The sequence below is a fragment of the Hylobates moloch genome, unplaced genomic scaffold, assembly GCF_009828535.3.
Source record: "Hylobates moloch isolate HMO894 unplaced genomic scaffold, HMol_V3 SCAFFOLD_8, whole genome shotgun sequence".
Taxonomy (NCBI): Eukaryota; Metazoa; Chordata; class Mammalia; order Primates; family Hylobatidae; genus Hylobates; species Hylobates moloch.
In genome coordinates, this window is record NW_026652283.1 from 9808487 (window position 1) to 9829372 (window position 20886).

A 20886-nucleotide genomic window follows, 5' to 3' on the forward strand; every position below is an offset into this window, starting at 1 on the left:
ATTTGGCCCCTAGGGTTCAGACAGACTAGGTATAAATTCTGGCTCTGTTTTTTATTAAGCAGTTTAACTTGGGACAGAGATTCAATGTCCCAGAGTCGGTTTCCTGCTTTATGAGAGGTTCTCAAAGGTGACATGAAAAGTAGATGAGATTATCATGTGTAACTCCAGTGTCCGGTCCACCTAAATCTCCTTTGTTTTGTTTTTTAAGTTATTGCCTGTTCCCTCAAACAATTTACCAAATTTTTTCCAGGCATGTGTCTGTAATGTCAATGTCTACCTTATATCAGTAGGGTAACTATCAAGTGTAATTCATCTTTGTATCTCCACTGGTTAGTACAGTACGTAGCATAAAGTTTGGACAGTGAATGTTTACAAAATGGAAACAGACCAAATTCTTCCAAACTCAATTACTTATCTGCACATTTGCTATCAATTATTATGAAACTTTCCTAAATTCTTACTTTCTTATTTCATCCACAAAAAAACACAAAGAAAATAAATTATTTGAAAAAATAGCAAATTATGGAATTTTGAGCTTTTCTATGTAATTCATCAATATTTAAAAAATTACAAACTCTTAAATGTTAGATTCATATTTTAGTCTGACTTCAGTACGGAGTATACAGTGATGTTATATAAATGTAGATGGTTTTAAAATGCTGGTCTAATTCTAAGAATGATTAAATTATTTCTTAATTTGAAAGATTATGGCCTTAATTACAATTAAATTATAAACATGATTTATTCTGGTGAGGACTGACCATTGACTTTCTTATTCAGCAAAATAATTATCATTGCTATTTACCTTTCAGAATTACATTACAAGAAAAAAAATTATGGAGATTGAACTCTTCAAACCGATCCAACAGTAAAGTCTTTAAAAAAAAATTCATCCTTGGAAATAATTCATAACTGACAGGCGTGATCTCCAACCTCTGGAAGACCCTAAAATAATTACAGATGCACCCTGGGATTTCCTAGAATTTGTGCTGGACTAGCTCCCAAAACTACTCATCACTGTCATCCAAAAAAAGCAGTGAGCAGCTGGAAGTTGTTGGTACTGTGCTAAATAAATCTAAAGAAAATTAGAACAAATATGATCTATGTTGTTTTAATAATCATAACTAGGAAGCAACTTGGATACAGATACACATAAATTTATCCATTCCTTCATTCACTAATTCATACACTCATATTTGCTAAGCAAATGCTATGTCCCAGACAAAGTACACCATTATGAGTATCCAGTGTTGACCAAAATGGAGCTGGTTGTAAGGTCTTTTGATGTGATGTTAAAATTATTTTTCACTATCAACATTTCCATTGTAAGACAATGTCATCATTTACTAAGTTTAAGAGTAAGTCAACAAAGAATTATAATCTAATTGCTGACAGCAATCATTTTTAAGCAATTATTGGTTTGATCATAAAAACAAATGCCACTGTGTTCCTAGTATGGAGGAAGTTAAAGCTTTCACAACTGTTGGAAGGGCTGAAGGAGGGAAACTCAGAGAAGCTCCATTGAAGATCTCAGACTCCAGTCCCCAAGACAGTGGTTCTCAGGAGTTCTGCTGAAGCCACTGGAGCCACAAAATCTTTCAAAAGTTCTCAGCAATTCAGGGCTGGATTCAGGTTTTGTGATGCTTAAAACTAATACAATTTAGAGAGCCCTTTTTGAGATAAAATAAAGTTATGAATACTAAATTGCTAGGACTGCTCCTAGAGTCTTAGAAAGGGTCCGTGCAAGACAGGAGCCCTGAAATTTAAACTTCATTAGCTTTACTCCTGCACCTGCTATCTCAGTCAGCAACACAGATGCAGTAAGTCCTCAAGAAGTTCATCTGGAAGCAGCTTTGACGCCCATGCATCTTTCTATAACTGACTCTGGAATATAATGGTCTTCTCCTCTTCTTCCTTCTAAACTTTGAGCGAAAGGCTCTCATTGGCAGATTCCAACTTGGAAATATACAGGCCGGGAGGAAGATTCTGGGAAATGTAGTTTCTGAGTTTGAAGAAGCTAAAGTTGATGCTAAATTGACAAGAGACTATCCAGCATATCACCCTAAGGAAGAAAATGCAATTAATTGACTAAGGAGATGGAGGATAATTCAAGTTATTCAAGGGACTGGAGCTTAAAGTAAGGAAGCGTTGTGTATTAGCACATTTGAAACTGGAAAACGGTGAAGTATTAATCTAAACTTAATTGATACAAAAAAGAACATGAGGGAAATGATCAGTTTGGAACAAAAAATTTCAAGAATAAGAGAGTAAAGGTATTTCAGGATGTCTCCAGCAATGTTCAGGGGGAGAGTGGACCTTGGTTATCATGCTCTGTTTGGCACTCAGTAATAATTCATTCAGCACATTTATTAATCATTCTAATTCAGTGCTAAGAACATCATGCAAAACAGGACAGGAATGCCCCTGTATTGGGTGAATTTATGGTATAGACCCACATTGTCCCAGTGGAAATATAATCTGAGCCCCAAATATGAATGGAATATTTAATTTTGAATTTTCAAGCAGCCACAATAAAACAGTAAAAAACAGATGAAATTAATTTTAATAGATTTAACCTAACCTAATCAATATAAAATATATATTATTTCCACATTTAATCAAGAGTAAAACTATGAAGGATGTATTGTACATTCCTCTTTTTTTTTGGTACTATCTTCAAAGTGTGTATCTTACACTGCTAAGACATCTCAATTTGAACTCACATTTAAAGAGTTCAGTGTGGCTAATGACTACCATATTGAGTAGCACAAGCCTTCTAGACAATTAGAAGTTTAGCCTGAATAATTCTTCAGGATTCCACTGGGAAAAAGTCCTGGGTCTGAAAGCTGGACCATACATCAGTCTGTGGCTACCCAGCAAGATAATGCTACCTGTTGTGCTGGTTTGAGCTTCCTTTGTGACATATAATATCCAAAGAATTTATATGAACCATAATGCCATCTGAATATAATGATGTCACTGATAATCTTTAGGGTATGTAAACAAAGTGAATTTACAATATCCATTCCCTGTCACCACTGCCTTTATGGACTATGCTTCTTCTTTAACTTTCACATATATTGGCCTACCATAATGAAGATGTATTATAGGATTTCTTCCTTTTCATTAAGAGAACTAAGAATATGGTGGGGAATTGGCTGTGACTTTACTCTCCCCTATGGGAAGCTGGATTTAGAGTTCAGAAAATGTTGCACCTCTAGACCTGAAATTATTAAGCAGGAAAAGAAAAAAAAAACAACAAGCAATTACTTAGAAGTTTTGAAAAACCTTATTATTTCAGCATGTATTGATTTTATATAAAAGTTCCAGCTTCTAAGTGACTTTGTTGCATTTGTTTTGCTTCTACTTATTTTCTCAACTATTTAGATGTGTTTTTAGTGTTTATTTAAAGACTAGCAGATTGGTACAGTTTTGGTGGAAGAACTTGAAAAGATTATCTGATAAGTAAGAACTAGAAAGAAATTTATCCATCTCAACCCCACTCATTTTAAAAACAAGGAATTGCAGTTCAGAGATTAACTGACTTTCTCGAATTAATTTATGTATTTAGTGGCAAAGCTAGAACCAAAACCTGAGTCTCCTTATACCCAATTCAGCACCCTTGCCACCATAAAATTCTGATTGACAAAATGTCCATGCTTTAGCATTGAGTCCCCTCAAAAATAAAGCAAGGCAGCATTTTGGGAGGCCAAGGCGGGTGGATCGCTTGAGCCCAGGAGTTCAGGACCACCCTGGGCAACATAGCAAAACCCCATCTCTACAAAAACAAACAAACAAAACAAAACTAACAAAAATTAGCTGTGCTGGACATGGTGGCACATGCCTGTAGTCCCAGCTACTCAGGGCTACTCAGGAGGCTGAGGTAGGAGGATCACTTGAGCCTAGGAGGTCGAGGCTACAGTGAACCATAATCATGCCACTGTGCTCTAGTCTGGGTGACAGAGTGAGATCCTGTCTTAAGAAAACAAAAGAAATAAAGCAAGGCTCTCTGGCCACTGAAGATAATGTCCAGATCTTTCCAATTAGGACCTCTGGAGAGGAAACCAAACAGCTGTGTGCAATTTTATTTTACAGCATTTTGGAACTTTCTGAAACAATGAATACAATATATTCTCTTTTTCCTAAAAAAGCTTTATTCTGTCTCTTTTTGCACATAGTATTTTTCTCTTTTTTTCTGTTTTAATCTGCTTTCTTTATTCTTTTAACTTTCTTTGTCACCTCCTTTTATGTCCTCACTTGTTGAGGAATTAAATCTCAGAGAATATCAAATCTAGATTCTTGTCTAGAAGATATAGTGTCTTTTATTTATTGGTAGATATCATAATTCTTAAAAATGCACTCTCAAACAGCAAACAGAGGAAAACGGACTCTCAAACAGCAAACAGAGAGGAAAATCATCCAATGTGTCTCTTCTTCAGTTTTTGCTCTTCAAAATTCTTCCTTCTCTTGTCTTCAAATTGAACTCTTCCTTTTAGTCAGACTTTCATTTGATCTCTATTAGCATCCCTAGTGGTTCACCGTAATGATCTATTTAAGTACTCATTTTTTGGAGACATCTGTTTAATTGGGTTTTGATGTTCCTTTAACATGGGAACTTTGGAGTAGAAATTGAGAATGAGAAAATTTGGGAGAAAGAAAACTGGTTCCTAAGAAAATTCCAAGAGAGAAAGATTTGTTAAAATTCCATCCGAGTTTTAACTTCCAAATGATAATTTGGAATAATTGATCCAATTACAGATCAGCTTGTTGCAAATTTCCAGAAACACATCAACCTAATGATATTTTACTTTAAATCATAAAATATATTTTTAAAATAGTTTTAGTAAAATAATTTTTATTCTATTGTATTCTTTTTCTGCAACCTACAGTGATTTGCAACATAAACTCTCAAGCCAGCTTTTTCTTCTCTTTGACTTTTTATTAAATTTAAGATGAAAAAGAGTAATCAATAATAGAATGTTTTCATTGATAAAGACAGATCAATTTTAGAGTTTTTCAAGACAAATGTTTTAGAGTTTGAAGCTATACCACTCTAGAAGTACCCACAGTGAAATTTTACATGGAAAATTAAGAAACAAAACTAGGAGTCTTGAAATACCAAAGGGATAAACAAATTCAAGTAGGTTAATTTGTAAAAACAAGATTGCAAGAATCAGCTGGAATGGTTTGGTTTGTTTTCTGAGGGGGTTACTTTTTTTGTTGTTGGTGAGTTGAGTGATGATTTATATATATATATATTATTATTATTTTGGGGGCCATCCTAAAAAAAACCCACTAAGCTAAAAACCTGTATGTTAGAATAGAAGACAATATTAAAAAGTATGTTCCAGTAAAGACATATACTGTTTGGCTATGGCTACTCCCATTCTCCTGTATGTCGATTTCATGAATTTCTATTCAAATTCAGGATTCATAACCTATAACTACCATGAAATATAAAATATTTCCCCAAAGTATGGAACCTGACATCTAAAAGGACCCATTAGGCATACTGGGGCCTAAGAAAATAAAAGAATGCCATTTTATTTGAATTGCACTGATGTGTATAACTAGCTATTTTAATGTATCTAATAAGTGTAAAACAGAAGAACACAAGTTAAATTGTACCAAGAAGGAACTTGGTTTGGTAGCATCAAAACGTGAGAGGGTGAGAAATTCCATCATGTGACAAAATGACTTGGAGGTATCCCTTTGAGGTAGCTACAATCTTTGTGGGCAGGGAGTTGATTAATGGTTGGATGTAGTCTGGGCTGTCTGTGAAAAGGCCATTAAAATATACTCAATTAGGACTTGACTGTCCAGATTTGACAGGAGTAGGAATCTGCTGTGGAGGGTTATCCACACTCCACTGCATCACTCAACTCTTCTTTATAGATTAGGAAATAAGATTCACTATGAAGGCTCAACAGGTATAACTGGGCACACCTTATCCTTGGTTTCTGATCTCAGTGTATTCTGGTCCTTCAAGATTAGTTGGCACTTTCCTGACCTTTATTATGGCTGAAACTCTTAAGCAAGCTGTACATACCTGCAGAAATAGGCCACAGTGCTGTTTGAGTTAGAAGTCTGTCAAGAAAAAGCTGGATTGGGGTTACTGATGCCTTTTGCTCCAGATGGGGACCAACCCCTGTTGAGAGTAAATTTGGTAATCAGAGGATCCCTCTCATTTCCTGCAAACAAAAACTAGAAAGAAGAGACAAAAATATGAGTAGAGACTCTTATAATTTCATTTGTCCTTAACTCTTGGTCCAGTTCATTTTTCTTTTTTACTTTTTTATTTTCTTTACAGACAGGGTGTCACTCTGTCACCCAGGCTGGAGTGAAGTGGCACCATCATAACTCACTGCAAACTGTATTTTCCAGGCTTAAGAGATCCTGCCTCTCCTGCCTCAACCTCCTGAGTAGCTGGGAATACAGCTATGTTGCTATGTTGCTCAAACTTCTGGCCTCTAGTGATCCTCCTACCTCAGCGTCCTGCCTCAGCCTCCCAGCCTGCTGGGATTACAGGCTTGAGCCACCACACTTGGCCAGTTCATTTTTTTAATCCATCAACTTCTCAGGCCTTTCTCTGGTTTTCTGTATTCTGTGGTTTTGAAGGTGGTACAATTACTTGAATATGAACAGGAAGCACTCTTCATCTGGTACCTACCATGGTCTACGTACTAAACAGGGACCTTGTATTTGTCATTTCTAATCTTTACACCAGCTCAGCAAGTTTGGTGTTATCATAAGTTTACAGATGAGAAAACCAAAACTCAGAATGGTTACTCGATTTGCTTAAGATCATAAAGCTAGTAGGTCACAAAATAGGGATTCAAACTGAGACTCATCAGGGTCCAAGTCAGGACCATCTCCTCAACTCTATACTGACATTCATTCCTCTTGTCCTTATCCATGCAGATTATGTGAGACTATCAGCTCTGGAAAGTAATTAAGTACATGTTCAGAGAGGCAAGTTTGTTTAAAAATTATAGGGGAAGCTACATCATTATATGCTTACCTTAATCCTCCTGCCTCCCTCCATCTCTGTCAAGCTCCGAGGCTCAGAAATATGGAGGCAAAGAGCAGAGGCAAAAGGATGTATGTGGAGTGAGGCAAGTGACAAGGCTATGGCTGTTTTTCTATTTTTATATACATTGATTTTTTATGTGTATATTTTTTCTTGTTTCTATCTTATATACAAGCTAGAATTAACATAAATTTCTCCTTCTGCTATGCTACCCCAACTCCATTTAAATTTCCAACTTGATTATGTAAATTAAATTGCATGTTATTTATGTTGCAATAGAAGAGTCAGAGAGAATTATGACTAACTGGATTTGTTTCCATGATTTTCTTTTTCCTTATTCCAGAAAGCTAAGTTTTTGGCAGTTAGTAGTTTGCAGGACTGAAAGCAAAAGCTGCTTCCAGAAGACCCCCCCGCCCTCTTAATTTTCTGAGAATCCAAGCCCACTGAAGAAATTATGCCAGGAAATTCAGAGTGGAAGGGGAAAAGAGTTAGTGTCTGAAGGAAGATATGCGAAAACAGAATTCAGGTTAAGGAGAGTCTCAAGCCTGGGGAAAAAAACAATAAGCTCCTCTGTGTAACTGGGACTGTGGCTGTTCCCTTTTGTGCTCCCTGGAAGGACTTTGAAATGTGGAGGATATCTTCATAGTAGGCACATCTGAGTAGCACCCTGTTCCTCAAGGTTCTCAATTCTAGCAAAGATTCCCGTGAACACTGTGGTGCAGAGCCGCAGAACCACTGGACTTGGGCATTCCTGCAAGCTGGACAGTGTTCATCTCAGCAGTAAGTGTGGTCAGAATCTAGATTAAAGACTAAACAGCATGTTCTATTGAAGATGGGATGGATGTGACGAGGAGGGGATGGATTTGGGATGGATTCCCCCAAATAAAATTAATTTTAAGTGAAAGAAAATAATGTCGGCTTTTTTTTTGTTTGTTTCCAACATCCATTCTTTACCTGTTTTCTCCCTGCTCTGTGCCCCAGAGAATTAACCACTTTGAACAGCTTCTACAGACTTCTGTGCTCTGGCTTCCAGTTGGGTCCAATCATTGGAGGGCACTGCAGAAGAAGAGAATGGAGCGAATTGGGATCTTTATTTCCAAGGATCCCTCTCTTCAGAGTCTCTTTCCTGAAGGCAGCAAATACTGTCTGGGGGCCCTGTCTGGTCTGGGTTGGGTTCTGGAAACAATTTCCTCTCTTTGCACTCTCAAGCCCTAGTTCCTTCTAAGCCTCCCTGTTGTGAGCCCTGAGGGTGCTTCATCATTCCTGGTTGATTTCCCCAATCCTACCTACACATTTTACGGTATTTGTTTTTTTGTTAAAATCTCAATTAATTGCCTTTTATCATGCTTTTTCCTGCCAGGGCCCTGACTGATACATTATATGACTTTTTTTTTTTTCACCACACCCAAATATATGGACTATGATTCATATCTCTTATATGTGCATTTCCCCCGGCCCCCCTGCCACTGGAATTACCAAAGTATTTGTGTGGTCCATATCAGAGCCATGGGTAGATTACAACTCTTAGCACTGAAGCCAAATCATTTTGCAATTTTAGCACCGAAAGTCCCACATCCTGGGAAATGCTTTAGTCCCAGGCAAACTGGATGACTGGTCAGCCTAGCTGTGACTCTGGTATGGATTTGGGTGTGCACTTTCACAAGTCCCTAGTGATGTGTGTCTAGCGGACTATGGTGAGACTGTTTGAAAGTTACTACACAATTACATTATAAGATTGTCCAGCAGAAGATAAAGAAATTAAATTAGGGTAAATACAATCCTGTTCTAGTGTTTAGCAATTACCTGGAGAGAACTTTTTTGGGGGCATGACTATAAGACCATCATTTCAGAATGGATTGTTAAAAATTAAACTTCTGATCGAAGATGGTGGCGTTATGTTGTCAGAATCCTGGGCACAAGGCAAACATCATTTCCCTAAACCCGGACATGCCATCTGACACATGGTTTAACATGATGGGACAGATGATACAACCTGAAAACACCACTTAGATTAAGCTGGAGATGATCACCTGCCAGAAACTTAGAGTGTTTTTAGGAGACGCAATTTCCATCCCAAGAGAAAAGACATTTCTATCTTGATCAAGGCTCAATAATGAGGTTGCAGGTAGCTGAGAAAGGAAGATGACCTTTGCAGCTTCTGGGGATGTCAACCTCAGGAAGCCACTAGTGCTCTTGAGTCATGTGTTTCTGAGACTAGTTCAAGGTAATTGACAACTGGTTCTGGGTTCTTCAAACCAGAGAAGATTGTAGGTAAACATCCCTAATGTTGCCAGAAAGCTCGGGGAAGCTGACTCTATTCATAGTAAGGTTAGCTGGCCCATTCAGCCCTGGTATGGGCAGGAGCAAAGCTGAGCAGCCTCTCTGCAAAGCCTAATCTGACTGTACTCAATCCCTTTGCCAAACTTCTCTCAACTAGTGAATCTGGTAAAAGAAACTGTTTCCTTCCATAGCAGGAGACAGGGTGCAGGCAAATAGATCCTTTTCTGTGGATTGGCCCAAGGCCCAGGAGAGAGTTGATGGGGAATTGAGGTGGCAATTAAAATCTCTGAATGCTACTTTTCAAAGTTTAGGTAACTGGGGCCCCTGGATATCCACACTGGATACCCTTCTCTTGTTCTCACCAGAGAATCGGCTTCTGTTAATGTTTGGATGCTAGTACACTCCAGTGAACTGTCATAGACTTTCACCTGCTGTCAATGTGGTGGCCTGAGGCACCCGGAGAGAGCCTGGGACCTGAAAGAGACTGGCCCCGTAGCAACACTAGCTCTACCAGTATCATTTTGAAATTTTAGCACCGAAAGTCCCACATCCTGGGAAATGCCTTAGTCCCAGGCAAACTGGATGACTGGATAATGGAGATTTGAAGTCATATGTCCTGGGTTTCAATTTTACTAGCTGTGCAACTTTGGATAAATTTCCATTTCTTTTCTTCAGTTTCTTCATCAGTAAACAGAAATAATAGTTATAGTACCTCTTGCTGACCACGGTGCTTTATGCCTGTAATTTCAATACTTTGGGAGGCTGAGGTGGGAGGATCACTTGAAGCCAAGAAATTTGAGAGCAGCCTGGGCAACATAATGGAACCCTGACTCTACAAAATAAAAAAGAAAAGAAATTAGCAGTGGTGCATGTCTATAGTCCTAGCTACTCAGGAGGCTGAGGCAGGAAAATCACTTGAGCCTAGGAGTTCAAGGCTGCAGTGAGTTTTGATGGCACCGCTAGACTTCAGTGTCAGTGACGGAGCAAGACCCCAGCTCTTAAAAAATAATAATTATAAGGTTGTTGTGATGATTAAATGAGACAAAGTGCATAAAGTGCTTAGAATAATACTTGTCACAACCAAAATACCCAGTAAATGTGTGCTTATCAAACCAAATCTTCAGTCAAGCCTCTTCATCCTTGAAGCCATTCCATTTCTCCTTTCCCCCTGACCTGACCCCTGCTCACATCCATCCATGTTTGGGAGAAGAATGAGAGGGTGGTGCCACTCTCCTTGCTCTTCATCCATTACCAGGTAAAGGTTTAGACTGTACTTTCCTCTTTCAAATTTCCAGTTTATTATTGTCTAAAAATCTTTCCCAAGCACAACCAGTTCTCTATTAGAGAGAAAGTACCTGGTAAGAGCTAGTTCGCTTTTCCCAGTTCCTGAGCACAGTGTGTAGACTCAAAGTGAGTCAAGCAAAAGAGGTGTCAATTGCACGTGGCTTGTACTGAGACAAGAGTGGCCCCACTGGAACTCTCTCTCTTAAAGAACCCCAAAACACACTCAGCTTTTTCATCAAAGCACTTATTGTGTGGTTAGTTGTGAGCACATAAATTTTCCTCAAAAGCAGAATAAAAGAAGGGTGCTTATCCTCATCATCAGAAGGGACACATTTATAAAATAGATGTTTAGAGTTTAGGGGTGTGCAATCACCCTTCTTTTATTCTGCTTTTGAGGAAAATTTATGTGCTCACAACTAACCACACAATAAGTGCTTTGATGAAAAAGCTGAGTGTGTTTTGGGGTTCTTTAAGAGAGAGAGTTCCAGTGGGGCCACTCTTGTCTCAGTACAAGCCACGTGCAATTGACACCTCTTTTGCTTGACTCACTTTGAGTCTACACACTGTGCTCAGGAACTGGGAAAAGCGAACCAGCTCTTACCAGGTACTTTCTCTCTAATAGAGAACTGGTTGTGCTTGGGAAAGATTTTTAGACAATAATAAACTGGAAATTTGAAAGAGGAAAGTACAGTCTAAACCTTCACCTGGTAATGGATGAAGAGCAAGGAGAGTGGCACCACCCTCTCATTCTTCTCCCAAACATGGATGGATGTGAGCAGGGGTCAGGTCAGGGGGAAAGGAGAAATGGAATGGCTTCAAGGATGAAGAGGCTTGACTGAAGATTTGGTCGGAATGAGTAACTCACTGTTTCCCACCAATTAAAGAAAACCTCATATCTCTGTGTAAGCCCCACATGGCTACTCCATTATCTGAGACCCCAAGTTCTCTGAGGCTAGTATAGGCTCTGAGTAGCGCTGTCAATGAGTGGATTTGGAACTGTTCTGGAAGAAAGAAAAATTTCCAAGAAGACTCCGTTTCTGAAAGGCACTGGCAAGAAATGTCCCCTGTGCTCAGCTCACGTATTCAGCTCTTGAGGAACTAAAGGAACTTACCGCCCCTCTATCCAGCCACTGATTTTTCTGATGGTTCCTGTCTTTGAAACATCTCTCATTCAGTCTAAAAAAAATGGTTTCTTTTTGTATGCTGTGAAAAGGACAAGAAAATAGGTGTAAATTTTCTTTATAGAGATATGTGAATTGATTATGGAAGTGAGGTAGAACAATACTGAAATATAATATTAAATTATATCTTTTTGTCAGCCTGGTTGAGTGACAGGTTGGAATTGATTTAATTTCATTTAAAGAAAATAAAATAATTTGACAATTCATGGATATCTCATTTTGTGAAGATTCATGTCCTCATTATTTTCTTGAAACCTTCCTGAAACCATATAAAGTTCTGTAATAAGTATAGATGTCTTAGTGACAGTTAATTTAGTATCTACCACGTGTTAAGACCCACACTACAGAGCTAATTCTAACTAGTTAATATCTACACCCAGCCAGCTGATCACAAGAAGATTAGTTTACAGGCCATGAGTCATCAGTGTAACTCCAAAAATTTGCCTTTCTTATGTGCATATCTTAAATAAGAGACAGGTATTAACAGTGTCCACTGTCTCAAGGCCGATTTCCTATTACTTCCTTCTGCCTCTACAGTCCCTGGGGAAATACTTTCTTTTACCATTTTTGAATTTTTTCATTCAATTTTTTAAAAAGAGGGAGGGATATGCGCTGTTGTGAAAAGCTTAAAAAGTAAAGAGTTTGGCCGGGCACAGTGGCTCACGCCTGTAATCCCAGCACTTTGGGAGGCCGAGGTGGGCGGATCATGAGGTCAGCAGTTTGAGACCAGCCTGGACAACATGGTGAAACCCCGTCTCTACTAAAAATACCTTGGATCAAGGTAAGATTCATCAATTTACACTAAATCAAGGAAGAAAATTTGATGAGGAGCAGGACGTCTCCATGGGTTCAAAGTATCTCCCCACAAATTTCTTATTAGTTGGAAGAGAAAAAGTAGTAATTACATATTGGAGAAATTGAAGAACACCTTGACAAGGTAGGTGATCAAAATTAACACCATCAATGAATGGTAGATGGACATTGTGTGTGTCTAGATGAGGTGTCCTGTGAGGATACAACATCACCTACGTAGGATTCCAGCTGTAAATGCATAATCTGAATTTAATAATGAGGAAATATTGAACAAAACCCAAATGAGGAATGCTGTATTAACATAGGGGGGTCTATATTCTTTAAAAATGCCAACGTTATAAAAGACAAAAGAAGCTGAAAATATAGTCAAGATTAGAGGAGGCTAAAAAGGCATGACAACTAAATGCAGTAGTAGATTGGATCTGTGAGCTAGAAGATGAAAAAAATCTATAAAAGATACTATTGGGTCAATTGACAAAACTGGAATTCAGATAGTAGATTAAAGCGTTATGTTTAACACTGTGATATAATGTGGAATTTATTTAAGTTGACACCTGTACTGTAGTTATGTAAGAGATGATTGTGATTGTTAGGAAATACATCCTGAAAAGTTTGGGGTAAAGGACCATGCTTTATGTAACTTACCCTCAAATGGTTCAGGCAGAAAAAGAGAGATAATAAAGCAAATGGTGTAAAATTTTAATAAGTGAATCTGGGTAAAAGGCATGTATTTGGATTATTTTTGTACTCCTATTTCCAACTTTTCTGTACATTTGAAATTATTTACTAAAACAGTTAAATATTCTAAAAGCATTTTTTTAACCTTTCAGGATTTTTCTATACATTTACAATGTTTGTGTGTGTGTGTGTGTGTGTGCATGTATATATATATATAGATACTATATATTCAAATGCATTTTCTGTCATTATAAATCAAGTTTACTTTAAAAATTTATTAATTTACCAATTGCTATGATAAAACCACAGAACTGGGCACTGAAGAGGAGTTAGAGAGGTTCTTAGTGGTGCACCAAGAAGCCTAAGGCCTCAAAGCAGAGAGTATGGCATCTTTGTCATTGATGATGGTTCCTGTGGTCACCTGGCAGGTTGGGGAACAGGGCAAAATAAGGGTGAAGAGCATAATGTGAATATCTTACTATGTCTAAACACCCAAATCAAAATGCAAAACACATTAAATATATATGATAAATATAGGCCATTATACATTTGGCATATTTTGTCACTTATTCATCTTAATATATGTCAGATTTGTAATCCATGCAGCATCTAGCATATTGGGGAGATTTAATAAAATTTTAAGATAACTAAGAAAATAACATTATTTTATTAGGTTCTGTTGGTCAATCACAATGCTCATGACCAAAAGGCAAAAAAGACATTAGTTGTAGAAAGACTCTGCTATTGATTGTGAGCCCTTCAGAATATAACCTGCTAAATTTGAGGCCTTTTTTCCTCTCTTATGATTATTTTTGAGATAGGGTCTCTCACTGTCACCCAGGCTGCTGTGCAGGGGTGCAAACAAGGCTCATTGCAGCCTCGATTTCCTGGGCTCAAGGGATCCTCCTGCCTCAGCCTCCTGAGTAGCTGGGACCACGAGTGTGTGCCATCACACCTGGCTAATTTTAAAATATTTTGTAGAGATGGAGTCTTGCCACGTTGCCCAGGCTAGTTGTCAACTTCTGGGCTCAAGGAATCTTCCTGCCTCAAACTCCTGAAGTGCTGGGATTACAGGCGTGAGCCACCACACTTGACCTTCTTTTCCCTATCTTTAAAAGGCCAAAATAATGCTGATTCATTTCTCAGCAGCTCTCTGGGGAGTAACTTGTAAACAATGTCTGAAGACTTCAATAACTTACGAATGCCTTATAAAGCTAAGTTAATACTGACAGGTGTTATGGGCTGAATGTTTGTTTCCCTTCCTCCCCAAATTTCATATGTTGAAGCCCTAACCATCAATGTGATGGTATTTGGAGGTATGGCCTTTTGGAAGGAATTAGGTTCAGAGGAAGTTATGAGGATGGGGCCACCATGATGGAATTAGTATCTTTATAAGAAGAGGAAAAGACCAGAACCCTCCTTCTCCCTGCCTTGTGAGGACTCAGCGAGAAGGCAGCCATCTGCAAGCCAGGAAGAGAGCCCTCCCTGGGGTACCAAGTGGGATGGTACCTCAATCTTGGATTTCCCAGGTTCTAGAACTCTGAGAAATAAATTGTTATTCTTTAAGGCACCCAGTTTATATTTGTTATGGCAGCCTGAGCTGACTAAGACCACCAAGTATGTCTGTCACATACAACTCTGTAGTCTCAGATTGTGAAGAGTGGAGTGAGTGGGAGGTCTCAAGACTGGCTGGAGGCAGTAAAGAGCTTTAAGAAATATTGCATGTGAACATTGTGACGGTAAAGATATATACGTTACTGTTATTTATTTGGGGATGTAATTCCAGGAGCAATGCAATATGTACCAAACAGAATCAAATGAATAATGTAGCAAAATTTCGAAACACCTACCACAAGGAGAAGTTCTTACAGAGCCCAGGAAGGTTATTTCAGGTGCTTACCTACAACTCTAGTTAACTTGGCTTGTTTGCTATCACTCCTCTGAATGATACGAAGCAAAAAGGTAATGGAATTCCCCAAGCTTGACTCAGCTGCCCTTTCTTTCCCCACCCCCCCGCTTTTTTTTTTTTCTCTTTTTGAGACAGAGTCTTGCTTTGTCACCTAGGCTGGAGTACAGTGGCCTGGTTACTACTCAGCGCAGCCTTGACCTCCTGGGCTTAAGCAATCCTTCCACCCCAGCTTCCTGAGTAGCTGGGACTGCAGCCATGCATCATCACACCCTGCTATGAATAATTTTTTTCTTTTGTAGAGACAAGGTCTCACTTTGTTGCCCAGACTAGTCTCAGACTCCTGGCCTCAAGCAATCCTCCGGCTTTGGCCTCCCAAAGTGCTGGAATGGCAGGTCTTTTCCCCTTTTGTCATTTTTTCCTCTCTTTTCCAGGCTCTGGGCCTCTCTTCAGCAACACTAGCATCTTGTCACCCTCTCTTACTTACATATATACAGAAGGCTGTCACCAATGAGAACCAATTTGAGTTATTCACATTAAAACTTCACCTACTGTAAAATATATGCCCCAAGTAGACTGAAATTCTAACAAATAGAAACACATACATTTTAGTTAGTGTGCTTTTTGGTAAAGAGATTTCGTATCTTGTGAAAACTTCAATGGGTTAGCAGTGGTTGCCTGGACTGTTCCATTAAGAAGAGCTCTGGGGTCACATCTGAGCTCAGCATGAAGGAGAACCTTGACGGGTTAGTGACACCAAACATGTCTACACAGGATTAGTGGGGGTGTTCCTGTGTCAGATCTTCCATCTATAGGTAAATGTATTGCCTCCTCTACAAATCCCCTTTTTACTCATGTGCTGTCATGGCTTCATATGTTTTTACAGACTGTTTCATCTGTCTGGAATATCCTTTCTCGTTTGCACACCTGAGAGCTTTCATTATTTTTTCAAGACTGTGTTCACACTGTACCTTTTTTTCCAAAGCCTCTCCCAGCTTCTCAAAGCTTCTTTTGACATCACTGGATTGTGAACTTCCGGTTTCTCACCAATCTCTGCAGCGACTGAAGAGGGCCCAACTAAAAGTGAGCACCAAAAGAATGATAAGGGAGTGAATGTTCACACACGAGAAAAAACACAATCTAGTGGAGGAAAAGAGAAGACAAGCAGCATCTCATATAGGAAGTTAGGCATACAAAGAACACAAAAAAGTGACTTGCAGTATTGTAGGTATTTGGAGGCAAAGAAAAATCCCGGGATAAGGCAAAGAAGCATGGAGGAAATGACATTCGAGTGACACTTTGACAAACATAATATTTTGGGAGAGATGGCAAGGATCATTGGCATAAAGGCGTGTAGGTAAGGATGAAAATGTCCTCAAAAAGGCATTTATGCCATTTTATATCACTGACAGGATAATATAAACTAGTTTAATAAAACAGCCTCTGTTGTGTTGAATAAATAGAGAAGATGAGAATCTATTCTGTGGAAGTTCAAGGTCAGATCCCACCCTCCCTCTGGGAACAAATCTGCTCTTAAGCAGAAACACTAAAGAATTATTGGAATGATGAAAGAAAAAATGGACGTAAGTTACCCAAAATAAACTTTCCTACATCTTACATTTGCTTAATTAGGTCTGCCAACAAGGTCCTGATGGAATAATAAATAAAAATAGTGATCGTTACTTAGAAAGAAGTAAAGCTAAAGAGGGCAAGGCGTGGAATACTAACAAAATGAGGAAGTTATTCTGCAATGAAACCTCTGTTTCATAGCTGCCAGGGAACTTGAAATGGGAACTATAAGACGTATAAGATAACTCATCTTTGTAGAAACATTTGACTTCAAACTATTGTGGGTTTGACTTTGAATTTTTGCCTAGATGATCTTGTAATTCTGGGTTTTTTTTGTTTGCAAAACAGGAATAATGATGGTTATGATGATGATGACTGAAAAAACTTTTGTAAGGATTAAGTAACCCAATCTAGTTCCTTGCACATAATAGGACCCTAAAGTAATGTATGGTGCCTTCTGTGAGTGCTAGGCATTATATTCTATGCACTAGGCATTTTAGTATATGTTATCTGGTAGTGTTCTCAACGTCACTTTTAATAGTTATTAAGAAAACCAGGATACAGTCAAACAAATGTCCTCAGAGAGTTAGGTAAATCCTCAGATTCCATATTTAGTAAATGGCAGACCTAGATCTTAAAGACTGGATGGCCTGGCAACAAAGCTGTAATAATTCCCCTATACCATGCTCCTTCACAAACATGTGACAATTTGAGCACATATTTTTTCCCTTTTCATTTTGTCTAGTACTAGCCTTGACTCCAGCTTTTGAGCTTTCAGTAACCTTTGAGAGTATGTAGATGTCATTTGTGAATGCACCTATGTATTTCTTAACTCTCCAGACCACCATTGTACCAAATTGTAAATGGACCTTGAGAAGTAGGCCAGTTAAAAATTTTGCTGTATATTTGTTTGATTTTGGTTTTTGTTACATTTGGTTGTGTTTGGTATAACTCTGTATAAACCTAGAAAAATGTCATTTAGAAATGGTTTCTCTGTCCTGAGCTTAGAGCAAGAGTCTTAAAGTGCAATCCCAGATCAGCAGCATTGCATCATCCGGGAATTTGCGAGAGATGCAAATTCTTGGACCATATACCCCAGACCTAATGAATCAGAAATTTGAAGGGGGAGAAGGTGGCTGGCAGGCAGAAGTCTATGTTTTAACAAGCCCTTTAGGCAATTCTAGAGGGTACTGTAGTTTGGGAAGCACTGACATAGGGCATAAGCAGCATGTAATTTAGCTTTTGATAATAGCTTACACTTATAATGCATTGGTAACTTTTGCCTTTCTTTTTTGCTAAGTATAATAATAAACGTTGGTTGTAAACAACTTCAGAATGTCATTTTAAAAATTCACTGACTTGCTTCTAATCAAGATATTAAATATCCTTGCTACATCTGCTTTATTATTATTATTATTAATTTTCCCTAGGCTAAAGTCTTTTTTTACTATTATACTTTAAGTTCTAGGGTACATGGGCACAACATGCAGGTTTGTTACATATGTATACATGTGCCATGTTGGTTTGCTGCACCCATTAACTCATCATTTACATTGGATATTTCTCCTAATGCTATCCCTCCCCCATCCCCCCACCCCATGACAGGCCCCTCTGTGTGATGTTCCCCTTCCTGTGTCCAAGTGTTCTCATTGTTCAATTCCCATCTATGAGAGAGAACATGCAGTGTTTGGTTTTCTGTCCTTGTGATAGTTTGCTGAGAATGATGGTTTCTAGCTTCATCCATGTCCCTACAAAGGATATGAACTCATCCTTTTTTATGGCTGCATAGTATTCCATGGTGTATATGTACCACATTTTGTTAATCCAGTCTATCATTGATGGACATTTGGGTTGGTTCCAAGTCCTTGCTATTGTGAATAGTGCCGCAATAAACATTCGTGTGTATGTGTCTTTATAGAAGCATTATTTATAATCCTTTGGATATACCCAGTAATGGGATGGCTGGGTCAAATGGTAATTCTAGTTCTAGATTCTTGAGGAATCGCCACACTGTCTTCCACAATGATTGAACCAATTTACACTCCCACCAACAGTGTAAAAGCATTCCTGTTTCTCCACATCCTCTCCAGCATCTGTTGTTTCCTGACTTTTTAATGATTGCCATTCTAACTGGTGTGAGATGGTATCTCATTGTGGTTCTGATTTGCATTTCTCTGATGACCAGTGATGATGAGAATTTTTTCCTGTGTCTGTTGGCTGCATAGATGTCTTCTTTTGAGAAGTGCCGTTCATATCCTTTGCCCACTTTTTGATGGGGTTGTTTTTTTCTTGTAAATTTGTTTGAGTTCTTTGTAGATTCTGGATATTAGCCCTTTGTCAGATGGGTAGATTTCAAAAATTCTCTCCCATTCTGTAGGTTGCCTGTTCACTCTGATGGTAGTTTCTTTTGCTGTGCAGAAGCCTTTAGTTTAATTAGATCCCATTTGTCAATTTTGGCTTTTGTTGCCATTGCTTTTGGTATTTTAGTCATGAAGTTCTTGCCCATGCCTATGTCCTGAATGGTATTGCCTAGGTTTTCTTCTAGGGTTTCTATGGTTTTAGGTCTAACATGTAAGTCTTTAATCCATCTTGAATCAATTTTTGTACAAAGTGTAAGGAAGTGATCCAGTTTCAGCTTTCTACATATGGCTAAGCAGTTTTCCCAGCACCATTTATTAAATAGGGAATTCTTTCCCCATTTCTTGTTTTTGTCAGGTTTGTCAAAGATCAGATGGTTGTAGATGTGTGTTGTTATTTCTGAGGCCTCTGTGTGCTGTTCCATTGGTCTATCTCTCTGTTTTGGTACCACTATCATGCTATTTTGGTTACCGTAGCCTTGTAGTATAGTTTGAAGTCAGGTAGTGTGATGCCTCCAGCTTTGTTCTTTTTGCTTAGGATTGTCTTGGCAATGTGGGCTTGTTTTTTAGTTCCATATGAAATTTAAAGTAGTTTTTTCCAGTCATTGGTAGCTTGATGGGGATGGCATTGAATCTATAAATTACCTTGGGCAGTATGGCCATTTTCAGGATATTGATTCTTCCTATCCATGAACCTGGAATGTTCTTATTTGTTTGTGTCCTCTTTTATTTCGTTGAGCAGTGGTTTGTAGTTCTCCTTGAAGAGGTCCTTCACATCCCTTGTAAGTTGGATTCCTAGGTATTTTATTCTCTTTGTAGCAATTGTGAATGGGAGTTCACTCATGATTTGGTTCTCTGTTTGTCTGTTACTGATGTATAGGAATGCTTGTGATTTTTGCACATTGATTTTGTATCCTGAGACGTTGCTGAAGTTGCTTATCAGCTTAAGGAGATTTTGGGCTGAGACAATGGGGTTTTCTAAGTATATAATCATGTCATCTGGAAATGAATTATTTCTTTTTAACTTCTCAAAAAGACATTTAGCCAGTCATAACATATGTCTCCTGGGGTGTCTGTGTTTCTCAGAACATACTGCTTTGATAATCATCACCCTTGTTTGTGTTTAGCTGCTCGACAGCTGTAGCCAGGCCATATTGGATTCTCTCTCTCAGAGGTTAGGAGCCAAAATTCACAGATATAAGTCAGTCTCTGATAGTCACTTAAGCTGAGGATGTGGGAATTCAGGAGCTGTGGGGTCTAGAGAAGAGAAAGCCAGTCAATAGAAAGAGGCAATAGTCCAAAGATATCAAGAAAACCATGGACTAGAGAATGTGGAAAGAAAAAGAGCATAAGTTTGAACAACTGTGTAATTCTAATAGTTTTCCAGTTGTTGATTCTAATCTCCTGTATCACTTAAAGAAACTTCTTGGTTTCTTTGAAATGACCCGTAATTACACTGAAAAACCATCTTTTTCCTCCCTTTAACTCAATTTGAATAGAATTTTCTTATTTCTAATTCAACATGCCTTAAGATGACAGTCAATGAAGAAATGTTCCTGCTCCATTTGAGCATTAGGGAAGAAAAGTCAGTGACCCTGATATACACACTAAAATTGAAATTGCTGTAGCTATACAATCATTATTTAATCGTGGCTTGAAGAGTTATTAATATTATCCTGTGCTAAAAATGAATAGAATCTTTTAAGCTTCTTTTCAGCTATGAAAAAAATGGCAAAATTTCTCCTTTCTATATCAATGAGGAAGAAGGTTAGGAAGCAAGGCCACTTT

At 38.3% G+C, this 20886-nt stretch overlaps 1 long non-coding RNA gene across 1 annotated transcript; it reads right to left on the minus strand.

Annotated features, from left to right (window-relative positions):
- Nucleotides 1-10066: 10066 nt before the first annotated feature.
- LOC131384016 (uncharacterized) lies at nt 10067-13657 on the minus strand. Its single transcript, XR_009214481.1, has 3 exons — nt 13553-13657; nt 11707-11797; nt 10067-10142 (listed from the first exon to the last, which is right to left on the minus strand). It is a non-coding gene; the product is annotated as an uncharacterized LOC131384016 (long non-coding RNA).
- Nucleotides 13658-20886: the final 7229 nt, after the last annotated feature.